Below are 13,138 nucleotides of genomic sequence, written 5' to 3'. Positions count from 1 at the left end.
TCTTTTATTACAGTTTTATGTCTGGTGCAAGACTCGTGGGGGCAATGCATAACACATGGATTTTGTGAACACCAAAGAGAAGCCCTCTGTCATGTAGCTCCCCCTTTAGTTTCTGCACTAGTCAATAATTTTTGGGAATTTTACTCCCCTAGGAAAATAGTGAGCTTGATCTCTAGATTGGGACAACATTGCCCCATTAGGGGATAACCAGATCCCTTTAGCTTTACAAAACGTGAATTTTGAAATCAGCAAAGACTCTTCAGATGACACCTGGGCCCAGTCTTACTGATATGAATGAGCCCAGGGTAATTAATTGATCAACAGCAAGAACTTCATATAGGACAGTCAGAATGATTTTGTAGAATCAAAGGGTCTGCTCTTACATCCATAATTTAAATCGTATTTGTTTATTTAATGTGTACTGTTACAGCAGCAATGTATTATACTCAGCAAATTTCATATTTTCTTTTCAGGAAAATCAGTCACTTTGCCACTCTCTATCAGTGTTTGGCATTAAAAGGAATTTGTCACCAGATTTTTGCCACCTAATCTGAGAGCAGCATGATGTAGAGCAGAGACCCTGATTCCAGTGATGGGTCACTTACTGGGCTGCTTGCAGTAGTTTTTATAAAATCACTTGTTTATTATCAGAAGATTATCACTAGAGGACTAGTAAACCTGCTGCGAGGTAGTCCAACCATAACACCACTACTGATTGGCAGCTTTCTGCATACTAATCTGCCAATCAGTGGTGTGGGTGGGGTTACATAGAGCTCGGCACTCAGAGAACTGGTAGCACTGTAGTATATAAAAAACGTTTTTAATCAAAACTGCAGCAAGCAGCCCTGTAAGTGATACATCCCTGGAATCATCATGCTGCTCTCAGATGTGCTAGCACAATCATGCTGACAGATTCCCTTTCAAAGTGATTATAATTTATAGAATGTTTTTGTGAACATAATCAGGCCAAGACATTTTATAATGTGTAAATAATTTATATCAGTACTTACTGTACCTCCCTCTCTATTTATGATGTCCTTTCATTCTTTTAAATCTTTATGTACATTTGAAATTTGCATCGAGTATTTTGTCACCTGCTGCATTTTTAATCCTTTCACAGAGGGGCTGGGAATGGCTTGGTCTTGCATGCTCCTTTGGTAGCATAGGGGTTAAATGACATCATTCCATTTGCTGGCTGAGCCAGAATGAATGGATTTAAGAGCTTTACTGTGATTCTTTATGTAAAGAATTAGAGATACAATGTAAACTGTGTTATGTAATTTGTATAAACATTTTTTTAAAATAACTATTTAATAAAATAAGAAGCCAGAATTTTCTATTGTCAAGTTTCATTTACGTTTACTAGATTATTTTTTGAGAACCATCGGTACTACAATAGCTGAGCTTCACCAGTAGGAATTGGCACCCATTCATCCAGTTTCCGGTGTATCCCAAACAATATTGGCGTAGTGAGCTTCTTTATTTGTTTTTCTACAAACTAATATAATTCTTTGTCTTTGTATTTCATGTGATCAGGAAGTTGCCAATGACTATATTCTAAAAGTAAACGCTGATTTTGCGAAATATACTGCCAATACCATGTGAACCACAAGTTTACATCTAACTGGGTCATGCTGTAATAAATCATTTCTAGAGGTCTCTACAAGAAAATATTGTCACTCTTCTCCATGGACCGTAGTTAGTGTTCACCCTCACTTAATTGAATGAAGGTGAGCTGCGATAGCAGATACTCCCTCTCTTATCCGTTCAGTCGAGTATGACTCTCGGTCATTCTATCAGTCATTGTTCTCCAGACAGTTCTATCCCGCGTTGCTTCTTTCAGTTCACCAATTCCCATGTCGCTCTTGATGGTGTCGATCCAGCGAACAAAGAGTTATTTTCTTTGCTTTTCTTCTGCTACTGACCGATCCAAGCATGATGTCTTTCTCCAACGACTGGCTTCACATAATGTGGCCAAAAATAAGCTATTTTTTGATTGGTGATCTTAGCTTCCAGCAAACGTTTTGGCTTGACTTGGTCAAAGACATCCCTATTGGTGATCCTTGCTGTCCTAGATTCATAGAAGTCTCCTCCAGCACCAAAGTTCAAATGCAATAGCAGATACAGCATATACAAAAGGGGCGTGTTGGTAATGGGATTTAATTAGTTAATTTAATTTTCTTCTTTTAGTAGGACAGTAAGGTCTTCTAAGAGTGTCCAAAAATTCAGCTGCAAGCAGCGCACTCTGCTTTTTTCAATATGAGTAAAAGTAGGAGTCATTTCTGCAGATTTTTACTTCATTTTTGCTGAAGTCAGCTACAGGATAAGGTAGAGATAGCTCAGATAACTTGAGTATCTTACTCAAACTGGAAATTTAGACCCATGTCTGAAGGAAAACTTTCTAATAAATCCCTTAATTTCCTGTAATCCCATGAGCGTTGTCACTGATTCACAGTGTTTTGGAGCATAGCAGGTTGGAGGGGAGAGAGGGGGAGGGGTGGCACAAACTGAATCAAGTGTTATAGGAACTAGCTTGTCGAAATAGTGACCATAACTGAACTGCAACATCACTGTGTGTAACATGGAGGACACTGTACACTGGTCAAGAGAACGAAAGGTTGGAAGGACAAATGGCTTAAGTTTGAAACGGAAAGTATTTACAAAGCAACTGTGAAAAAGGATCAATTTTACCTTTTGAGTTAAAGTCCTTTAACTCAAAAAGGTAAAACTGGTCACATTATTAAATAGGGCTTTAATGTAGAACTCAGTACATTCCTTAACATTGAAATTACAGCGTCAAGAGAGAAAAGTTGAAGAGATATTGAAACCACAGGATGGATAGACATGATTAAGATTATCCACTCACGCGACATAATAACTTGAAAAAGCTCATAGTATGCCTAGAGTACTACATGGATATATAGCGTAGTTCAATACACCAAATATAGAATCATCATATCAAAAAATTGTGTACATCAGAACCAATCCAAAATTTTAAATAAACTAAAAAATTCAAAAAAGGTAGATATAAATAACCAATCTTTATTGACACAATATTAAAACATGTAAGACATTTAAAAAATGGGAAATCCACCAGGTGGCACCATGTTAAAGTTATGCACATGATGAAAAAATGTAAACAAAATTTTCAAAACATCTTGATTTATTCAATATCGAGTATGAGCCCCACACCCAGAAATACATGCATCTACATGCCTTGGTGCTATCAGTGAGGTTACTAATGGCTGTCTGAGGAATATTCTGCCATGCTGAATGCACTTGTACTCGGAAATCATCAAGATCTGCTGCTGGCAGATCCCTTTGCAGTTGCCGCCCAATGACGTCCCACATGTGCTCGATGTAAAACAAGTACAGAGATGTTGCCATCCATGGTAGTGCATATAGGCCACACATGATGCTGATCGTGTTGAAACACAGCTCCTGGGGCACTGTGGAGAAACTGCCATACCACTGATACCACGATTGATCCATTCTGTATTTCAAGTGAAATTAGATGTCACATACCAGGCCTAAGGCATCAAACAGTGTCTACATAAACCATAAAAAGGCAATAGCATGACATGACATTGGGCTACAAGCCAGATATCCAACTACAGGTGTTCCATTGACCTTGTGCCACCACTTTCAAAGGCTATCATGGTGCAGAGCAAGATGGCAATGAAGGCTGGAATGGAGGTCTGTTCCATTCAGCAATGAGTTCCACTTTTTTCTTGGATGCAATGATAGCCATAGATTAGTCTGGAGACCATGTGGGCAAACCGTGAAGAGACCTACATGAGGTAATGTGAAAGTGTCAAAACAGCCATTTTTTCAATACAATGGCAGGCCACATGTTGCTTATACTACTGTGATCAGCCAGCATGGCATAAACATGTTACCATAATGTCCAGCATCTCCGGTCTTGTCTTCCATTGAACACATCTGAAACGTAATTAGTCATCAATTGCAAAGGGAGCTGCCAATAGCAGATCTTGATGATTTGCAGCCCAAGTGCCTTTAGCATGGCAGAACATTCCTCAGACAACCATTAATAATCGAATTTATAGCTTTCCAAAGTATTAAAGTGCATGTATTTCAGTGCATAGCACTCATACGTGAAACTAAATAAATTGATGAATTGAAATCTTTTGAAAATTGTGTTTCTATTTGTTTATCATCTGCATATCAATAACATTAATTCATTATTTACATATCATTAACTTCTTGTTGTAATTTCAGTGTTGAGGAGTGTAAATAAATATATATATTTATACAGTTAGGTCCATATATATTTGGACAGAGACAACATTTTTCTAATTTTGGTTCTAGACATTACCACAATGAATTTTAAACAAAACAATTCAGATGCAGTTGAAGTTCAGACTTTCAGCTTTCATTTGAGGGTATCCACATGAAAATTGGATGAAGGGTTTAGGAGTTTCAGCTCCTTAACATGTGCCACCCTGTTTTTAAAGGGACCAAAAGTAATTGGACAGATTAAATAATTGTAAATAAAATATTCATTTCTAGTACTTTGTTGAAAACCCTTTGTTGGCAATGACTGCCTGAAGTCTTGAACTCATGGACATCACCAGACGCTGTGTTTCCTCCTTTTTGATGCTCTGCCAGGCCTTCAGAACTGGTTTTCAGTTGCTGTTTGTTTGTGGGCTTTTCTGTCTGAAGTTTAGTCTTTAACAAGTGAAATGCATGCTCAACTGGGTTGAGATCAGGTGACTGACTTGGCCAATCAAGAATATTCCACTTCTTTGCTTTAATAAACTCCTGGGTTGCTTTGGCTTTATGTTTTGGGTCATTGTCCATCTGTAGTATGAAACGACGACCAATTAGTTTGGCTGCATTTGGCTGGATCTGAGCACACAGAATGGCTCTGAATACATCAGAATTCATTCGGCTGCTTCTGTCCTGTGTCACATCATCAATAAACACTAGTGACCCAGTGCCACTGGCAGCCATGCATGCCCAAGCCATCACACTGCCTCCGCCGTGTTTTACAGATGATGTGGTATGCTTTGAATCATGAGCTGTACCACGCCTTCGCCATACTTTTCTCTTTCCATCATTCTGGTAGAGGTTGATCTTGGTTTCATCTGTCCAAAGAATGTTCTTCCGGAACTGTGCTGGCTTTTTTAGATGTTTTTAGCAAAGTCCAGTCTAGCCTTTTTATTCTTGATGCTTATGAGTGGCTTGCACTGTGCGGTGAACCCTCTGTATTTACTTTCATGAAGTCTTCTCTTTATGGTAGATTTGGATATTGATGCGCCTACCTCCTGGAGAGTGTTGTTCACTTGGTTGGCTGTTGTGAAGGGGTTTCTCTTCACCATGGAGATTATTCTGCGATCATCCACCACTGTTGTCTGCTGTGGGCGCCCAGGTCTTTTTGCATTGATGAGTTCACCAGTGCTTTCTTTCTTTCTCAGGATGTACCAAACTGTAGATTTTGCCACTCCTAATATTGTAGCAATTTCTCGGATGGGTTTTTTCTGTTTTTTCAGCTTAAGGATGGCTTGTTTCACCCGCATGGAGAACTCCTTTGACTGCATGTTTCCTTCACACCAAAACCTTCCAAATGCAAGCACCACACATCAAATCAACTCCAGGCCTTTTATCGGCTTAATTGAGAATGACATAACGAAGGGATTGCCCACACCTGTCTTGAAATAGCCTTGGAGTCAATTGTCCAATTACTTTGGTCCCTTTAAAAACAGGGTGGCACATGTTAAGGAGCTGAAACTCCTAAACCCTTCATCCAATTTTAATGTGGATACCCTCAAATGAAAGCTGAAAGTCTGAACTTCAACTGCATCTGAATTGTTTTGTTTAAAATTCATTTTGGTAATGTCTAGAACCAAAATTAGAACAATGTTGTATCTGTCCAAATATATATGGACCTAACTGTATATATACTGTATATGAGTGTGTGTGTAATATACAGGTGCATCTCCCTAAATTAGAATATCATCAAAAAGTTAATTTATTTCAGTTCTTCAATACAAACAGTGAAACTCATATATTGTATCGAGTCATTACAAACAGAGTGATCTATTCCAAGTGTTTATTTCTGTTAATGTTGATGATTATGAATTATAGCCAATGAAAACACAAAAGTCATTATCTCAGTAAATTAGAATTCTTTATAACAACAGCTTGAAAAATGATTTTAAAATCCGAAATATTGTCCTACTGAAATGTATTTTCAGTAAATGCACGCAATACTTGGTCGGGGCTCCTTTTGCATCAATTACTGCATCAATGCGGCGTGACATGGAGGCGATCAGCCTGTGGCACTGCTGAGGTGTTATGGAAGCCCAGGTTGCTTTGATAGCAGCCTCCAGCTCGTCTGCATTGTTGGGCCTGGTGTCTCTCTTCTTCCTCTTGACAATACCTCATAGATTCTCTATGGAGTTAAGGTCAGGCGAGTTTGCTGGCCAATCAAGCACAGTGATACTGTTGTTTTTAAACCAGGTATTGGTACTTTTGGCAGTGTGGACAGGTGCCAAGTAGTGTTGAGCCACCCCCGTAGTGTTCGAGTTCGGTTCGGTTCGTCGAACACCCGTATGTTCGTCGAACACCTTCGAACACCGTTAAAACCAATGGCAGGCAAACAAAAATACATAGAAACACATAGAAAACACCTTCAAAGGTGTCCAAAAGCTGACAAACTGCTCAGAAGACACAACTAACAGATGGAAAAGTGACAAGTACATATAGTCATGCGAAAAGAAAAGAGGTGGAGGAGTAAAAGGAGGGGGAGACACAGATATAGGCATGTCATGCCCTTCTAAAACCAAAAAAGTGCGAAGCTGACACGGCCAGTCCGTTCCTGCCCGTGCCACCTCCGTGTCGCCAGGTTTGTGCCAGAGCCGCGGTGGACCCTGACGGCCAGCCCTCCTCTCCCAATACTGGTGCCTGTCCGCTGGTGGGTCGAGCCCCCCCCGCGGTGGGGGGGAGTAACATCTGCAGAAGAAAGACCATCTTCCAGCCAAACTAATATGTCTACTTCTTTTCGTGGACAATGTGATATGATCCCTTTCTTACGGACACGCCCATCGCTACAAATTCCAGATGAGGCACAAAAACAGCAGGTGCTTCAATGGATATCAAGTGCTCCTTCAAGTGGGCTCTCCTCCACCTCAACTTCAACATCACAAATACTCCAGTCCTCAGAGGTGTCACCCCAATCGCACTTGCTTCCTCACAGCTCCCAAGTCTCCACCTGCCCTTCTGAGTATGGGGTAACACAGATGGTTGAGTCTGCACAGCTCTTTACTCATACTATAGCCTGGGAAACGGAGGTCTGCTCCAGAGCATCTGTTAATCCAGACGAGGAAATGATCTGCACTGATGCTCAGAATCTTTATAAGTCGGATCCAGGACCAGATGAAGAAGGTTCTGAGCATAATGTAGACCCTCATTCCCAAACTGTAACTTCTGTTGGTGGAGACGATGATGAAGACGATGATGAGACTCAAATACCTGATTGGAGCGACAACTTGACTTTTCGGTCAGGGCAGGAAGAGGTTGGCTCTGAGGACGACGGGTGTGAGAACACACAGGGTGATGATGACGAGGTTGGAGATCCCACTTACTGTCAACCCACAGTCAGCCAGTCGATGAGGTCAGCAGAGGAGGTGGAGGAGGATGTGACTAGCCCAGGGGATGGGGATGACTCGGTACCCGGGACTTTGCCTGGTCTTGGGGATGTCGCGGTGGTCGGCTGCCAGGCCCGTACCCTGGAGTCACTCTTTAAAAGGGTGGATAATTGTTAATTTTATGAGTTCGTGACGCCACCTGTGGTATCTGGTGAGAAGCACCAGCTCTGCAGCAGTCCACTGAGGCCGGTGATAAGGCAGCTCGATGGTATAGCTCCCCACAGGTGGAGCTAGGCCTCAGAAAAGCGTATGCAGGGGGAATGCAGGACAGGCGAGACCCAGCTGGGTCAGAGCAAGAACAAGAACGGACACGGTAGTCACTTCAGTACCTTTTACTGGTGGAAATTCAGGCACATCCCGGAGCACTGTAGGGTGAAGGGTGCATATCAGGATCCTCCCCAATGAGCGGGTGTAGGGCCTCCTGTTTCTTGCCTCTGCGTAGTAAGTTTCTGACCTGCCTGGAGCTAGGGCTAACTTTGTCTCTGTCCTGCGCTGGCTGACCTTATGGTAGGGCCTTGTCTTGGAGTTCACGCTCCCAGTATGCGGGGCCTAAGCGTCTCCTGGCTCTGTTACGTATCAGCACCTTAGCGATCCTGGGACTTGTAGTTCTCCAGGGATTCTGGTTATGCCTTACTAGGTCATAGAGATCCCGGCAAGCTCGGATCCGGTGTCCGGTAAATGCTTTGGGGTGAGCTGGTTAAGCTCCTCTGCCCCTTATGTACTAACTCGCCACTCGCCTTCGGCCTACTCGGGCCCTCACTAGGCTATACACACTAACGGCAGATTGCCGCGCTTCACCGATCTTATAGCGCCGGCACACCTTAAGCTCTAACTGGGCTTCCTGAATCTAGCTAGCAGAAGACTCGTGCTCCACTGCTGAACTATTAACTGAGTTCTCTAGACTAGACTGAGCTCCACTGCAGACTGACCTCTCTTAGGCTTCTCTACTGCAGGAACTCTTCAGAGAAACTGAACTGCCTAGCTCCACCTTCCCTATTTATATCCCTAATGGACTCCCTCTGCTGGTCTGAGGTGGAAGGTGGAGATGTGCTAATGTTTATGGGGGCCTCTTGTGGAGGATTCCATCAATGCACTCTTCTAGGATCTGTGATACCAAGCGCAGCGGGGCGTCACAGATGCTATTGACGACGAGGTTAGGTTGCGCCTTCCTGGAGAGAGATGGAGTACTGGAAGCACGTCAACAACTGCATCCTCAACCACAACTCTGCCTCTGACCACAAGTCGTAGTGGCTCTTCAGGTCGCATGGGCTCTAAGCCTTGCATAGCCTGTGCATTTTTTCAGATCGATAAGGATGACCCAACTCGTGTTATCTGTAATATTTGTCACCAAAAGCTAAGTAGAGGCCAAAAAATCCATAGTTTGAGTACTTCATGCATGAACCGTCACATGGATATGAAGCATAAGTTGCAGTGGGAAGCTCACTGTGCTACAATGTGGCCTAGCGGGCCGGGCCAACCACCGTCTGCCCCATCTTGTGCATCCGCGGCCTCTTCATCCTCTGTGACTGGGGGGACAGCAGTCACACATGTTTTTGGACGCAGACCTGCCACCTCTTTACCCGCAACAGCCAGTTTGATTGGCAGGTCGTCAGTTCATTTGGAAGTGGAAACACCTGCTGGTGTTGAGCGCTCTCCGACATCGAGAGCACCACCTTTGGATCAAGGCAACCTAACATGTCCACCTGCATCTTCCTCACAGACCGGCAGTTTGCTGGGGACACCCTACTCAACCCCGTCTAAGCACAACAGCCAGCCCTCGGTCCCTCAGATGTGGACAAGTAAAAGACCATTTCCTCCTAGCCATGACAAAGCTAAGAGGTTGAATTTCACCATCTGCAAGCTGTTGGCTACAGAAATTTTGCCTTTCCGCCTGGTGGACACAGAGGATTTTCGAGACCTTATGTCCGTCGCAGTGCCCCAGTACCAGATGCCCAGTCGGCACTACTTCTCAAAGAAAGGTGTGTCTGCGCTCCACCAGCATGTCGCACACAACATCACCGCTTCTTTGAGAAACTCTGTGTGTGACAGGGTGCATTTCACCACAGACACTTGGACGAGTAGGCATGGACAGGGGCGTTACATGTCACTGACTGGGCACTGGGTAACTATGGTGACAGCTGGACAAGTGGCTGCTGTCCAAGTCTTACCGTCCCCACGTGATGTGCGTCAATCCTCTTTATCTCGAAGTTCCTCCACTGCTTCTGCCTCCTCAACCTCCTCTCGGTCCTCCACCTGCACCCAAAGCCTGTCTGGCAATGCCACCTGCTTTCTAACTGCGCAGAAGGAATCCTGCACTCCTCCTTACTATGCTGGCAGCAGGGCTCAACGGCATCAGTGTTTACTTTGAAATGTCTGGGAAATGTGAGTCACACAGCTGAGGAGTTGTGGTCAGCTCTGGAGACCCAGTTTCATGAATGGTTGTCTCCAGTGGACCTGCAACCAGGGAAGGCCATGTGCGACAATGCTGCAAACCTGGGTGCGGTCCTAAGCCGGGGCAATGTCACACACGTGCCTTGTATGGCTCACGTGTTGAACCTGGATGTCCAATAATTTTTAGCCCACTATCCCGGACTAGATGGCCTTCTGCAGAGGCCACGGTCGCTGTGTGCTCACTTCCGCCGTTCGCATCCCGCAGCTCAGCGACTTACATCTCTACAGAAGTCGTTGGGCCTGCCAGTTCACCGGCTCAAATGCGATGCGCCGACATGGTGGAATTAAACTCTGCACATGTTGCAGCGACTGTGGCAGCATCGACAAGCCCTGGTGCAATACGTTCTGACGTATAGCCTGGGCCAACGAGATCCAGAGGTGGGGCAAATCACGCTGCAGGAGTGGTCTCAGATCAGGGACCTATGAAGTTGATGCGCCCCCTGGGCCGTGGGGTACCCGGAGCCGGGCCGATAGACGCTGGGGGTTGTAGTCACTGTGGCGGTGACCCGGTCCGTGACCCAGGGTGGTCAATCCAAGGGTAATTTGTATATATGGGTTTCATAATGTCCGACTACGCCACCTGTGGAGTGCGGCCAAAGGGGCCGCCTCTGCGGAACAGTCCTCTGAAGCTGGTGGTTTTGCAGCAATGGTATTATTACTTCCCACAGGAAGAGTGTAGCTTCAGGGCAGTGTGGGTGGATGATGGTGGTTGTAGTGCAGGGAGTCAGTAATGAACACAGAGTCCATGTGATGCAGTCCCAAGATCTTTACTCACAGTTGTTGCAGTCCAGATTACAGGTACCAGAGCAATCTCCCCCGTCGTGCTGTGCATACTCAGTGAGGGGCTCAGTCCACCCCCAGATAGCTCCGGAGTACTTAGCAGGACCCCCTTCTGTGTGTCCTTTCTCTGGCCTTCTCCCTGCACCTCACACCCAGTGACCCTTCTATCCGGTATCCTCGGGCCTTGGCGGGCGACGTGTGTTCCGTCCCCTGGGTCCTATGTGGCTACCTTCTTAGTGAGACTGGTGTGGACTTTGGCCTGCAGTACATGAAATGCTGCAGCCTCCGGTTTCTAGTTGAGCCTTGCTGTTTCTCCGGTAGTTGAGGGACCGGTTCCCCTTATCTGGCCTGACCCCTCTACCTCCTGGTAGCAGCGGGCGTACGGGTGGCCTTCTGCACGGCCCGTACCCTTAGGGTCCCTTCGGATCCTGGAGCCTTCCTGCTCCCACTCCTCTCTTCTCTCCTTCAGTTCTGAGCCTCCCAGGCTAGGCCCGCCTCCGGAGCAGAGCTCATGCTGAGCCTCTGCTCCTGTCACTTCTCCTCCTCTGACTGGCTTGCTCTTTCTAAGATGGCTTCCTATTTATACTCTTCCTGTCATGTGCTCACCTAAGCTGCTCCCCTAAGCACCCACTACATAGGACCCTCCCGCCAGCTAGGGACCTGGGACTGTGCTCTACCTTAGGAGCAATCTCGCCCTACCCCCACTGCGGGTATGTGTTGGATGCAGGTGTTAGGGTCCCGAGCCATACTCCTTCTTACCTGAGGGTGAGATACCACACCTCTGGGTGAGATGCAGTAACTCTGTGGCGACTGAACCCTCAGGGGCGCCACATACCTTTCTGCACAGTTTTGAAATGACGACGAAGATGTTTAGTGCTGACGACGATGCCATTATCAGCATGACTATTCCGGTGATTTACATGCTGGAGCACACATTAAACAGAATTCAGAGTCAGGTGGTGGGACAAGAGGAGGTGGAGGAAGTAGAGGAGGAGTCGTATGCGGAAGGGATAACAACTCCAAGGTCCAGACGGTCGGCAGCACCAAGGCGGCAGGCATGGGAGGGTGGGGGAGAGGGATTAACCAGGGCGCATGGTAGCAGCCAAACTGTTGAGGAAGGTGCAGGAGCCGAGGAAGAAGTGGAGGACGAACTGGCGATGAGCATAGAAGACTCATCAGATGAGGGAGACCTTGATCACATTTCTGTTGTGCGAGGTTGGGGGGAGAGGGCAGAGGAAGGAATAATGATTCTTACCTCGCTACCAACACAACAAGGACTTGGTCCTCCTGGATGTGCAAGACACATGAGTGCCTTCTTGCTGCACTACCTGCAACATGACCCTCGGATTGTCAGAATTCGTAGTAATCCCGACTACTGGGTTGCCACACTCTTAGATCCCCGGTACAAAAGTAAATTTGCCAAAATAATTCCTGCCATAGAAAGGGATTCATGCATGCAGGAGTATCTGCAGACGCTGTTGCAGAATCTTACATGTGCTTTTCCACAAAACACCAGTGGTGCACGTAGTGAATCTCACAGTTCTAACTTGCCAACCGTGGGACTGTCAAGTCTTCATCACTCAAACCGTAACAGTAACACAGTATCTGCTGGTAACAGCAATTTTGTGGAATCGTTTCACCACTTTTTTAGACCATCCTTTGCAAGGCCACAGGAGACAAGAAGTCTGACACATAGTCAACGCCTAGAGAGGATGGTACAGGAGTATCTCCAAGTGAACATCGAAGCCATGACTGTGTCACTGGACCCTTGCTCATTTTGGGATTCCAATCTGGAAAAATGGCCGGAGCTCGCCACTCACGCCTTGGAGATCTTGTCATGCCCTGCAGCCAGCGTTCTCTCTGAACGTGTGTTCAGCGCTGCTGGTGGTGTGCTGACATATAAGCGCACGCGGCTGTCCACTGAGAATATAGACAGACTCACTGTAACAGGTCTGGGAGGTGGAACCTCTGAGCAACTATACAAAGGGGCAGTCCTTGTAAGGAAGCGGGTGGCACCCAGGGAAGGTGGGCAGGTAGTCACGGCAAGTGACAGGGACAGTCTCTGGACAGAAGGGCAGGAAGTCACGGCAAGTGACGGGGACAGACTCTTGACAGGCGGATGGTCACGGCAAGTGACAGCAGGGTAAGAGTCTCTAGACGGGCAGGTGGTCACGGCAAGTGACAGCAGGGAAAGAGTCTCTAGATAGGCTAGCAGGCAGGTAGCAGGTGAGCACTCC

The sequence above is a fragment of the Phyllobates terribilis genome, unplaced genomic scaffold, assembly GCF_046119375.1.
Source record: "Phyllobates terribilis strain yellow unplaced genomic scaffold, ASM4611937v1 Scaffold_9__5_contigs__length_417890890, whole genome shotgun sequence".
NCBI lineage: Eukaryota > Metazoa > Chordata > Amphibia > Anura > Dendrobatidae > Phyllobates > Phyllobates terribilis.
This window is presented reverse-complemented; position numbering follows the sequence as displayed.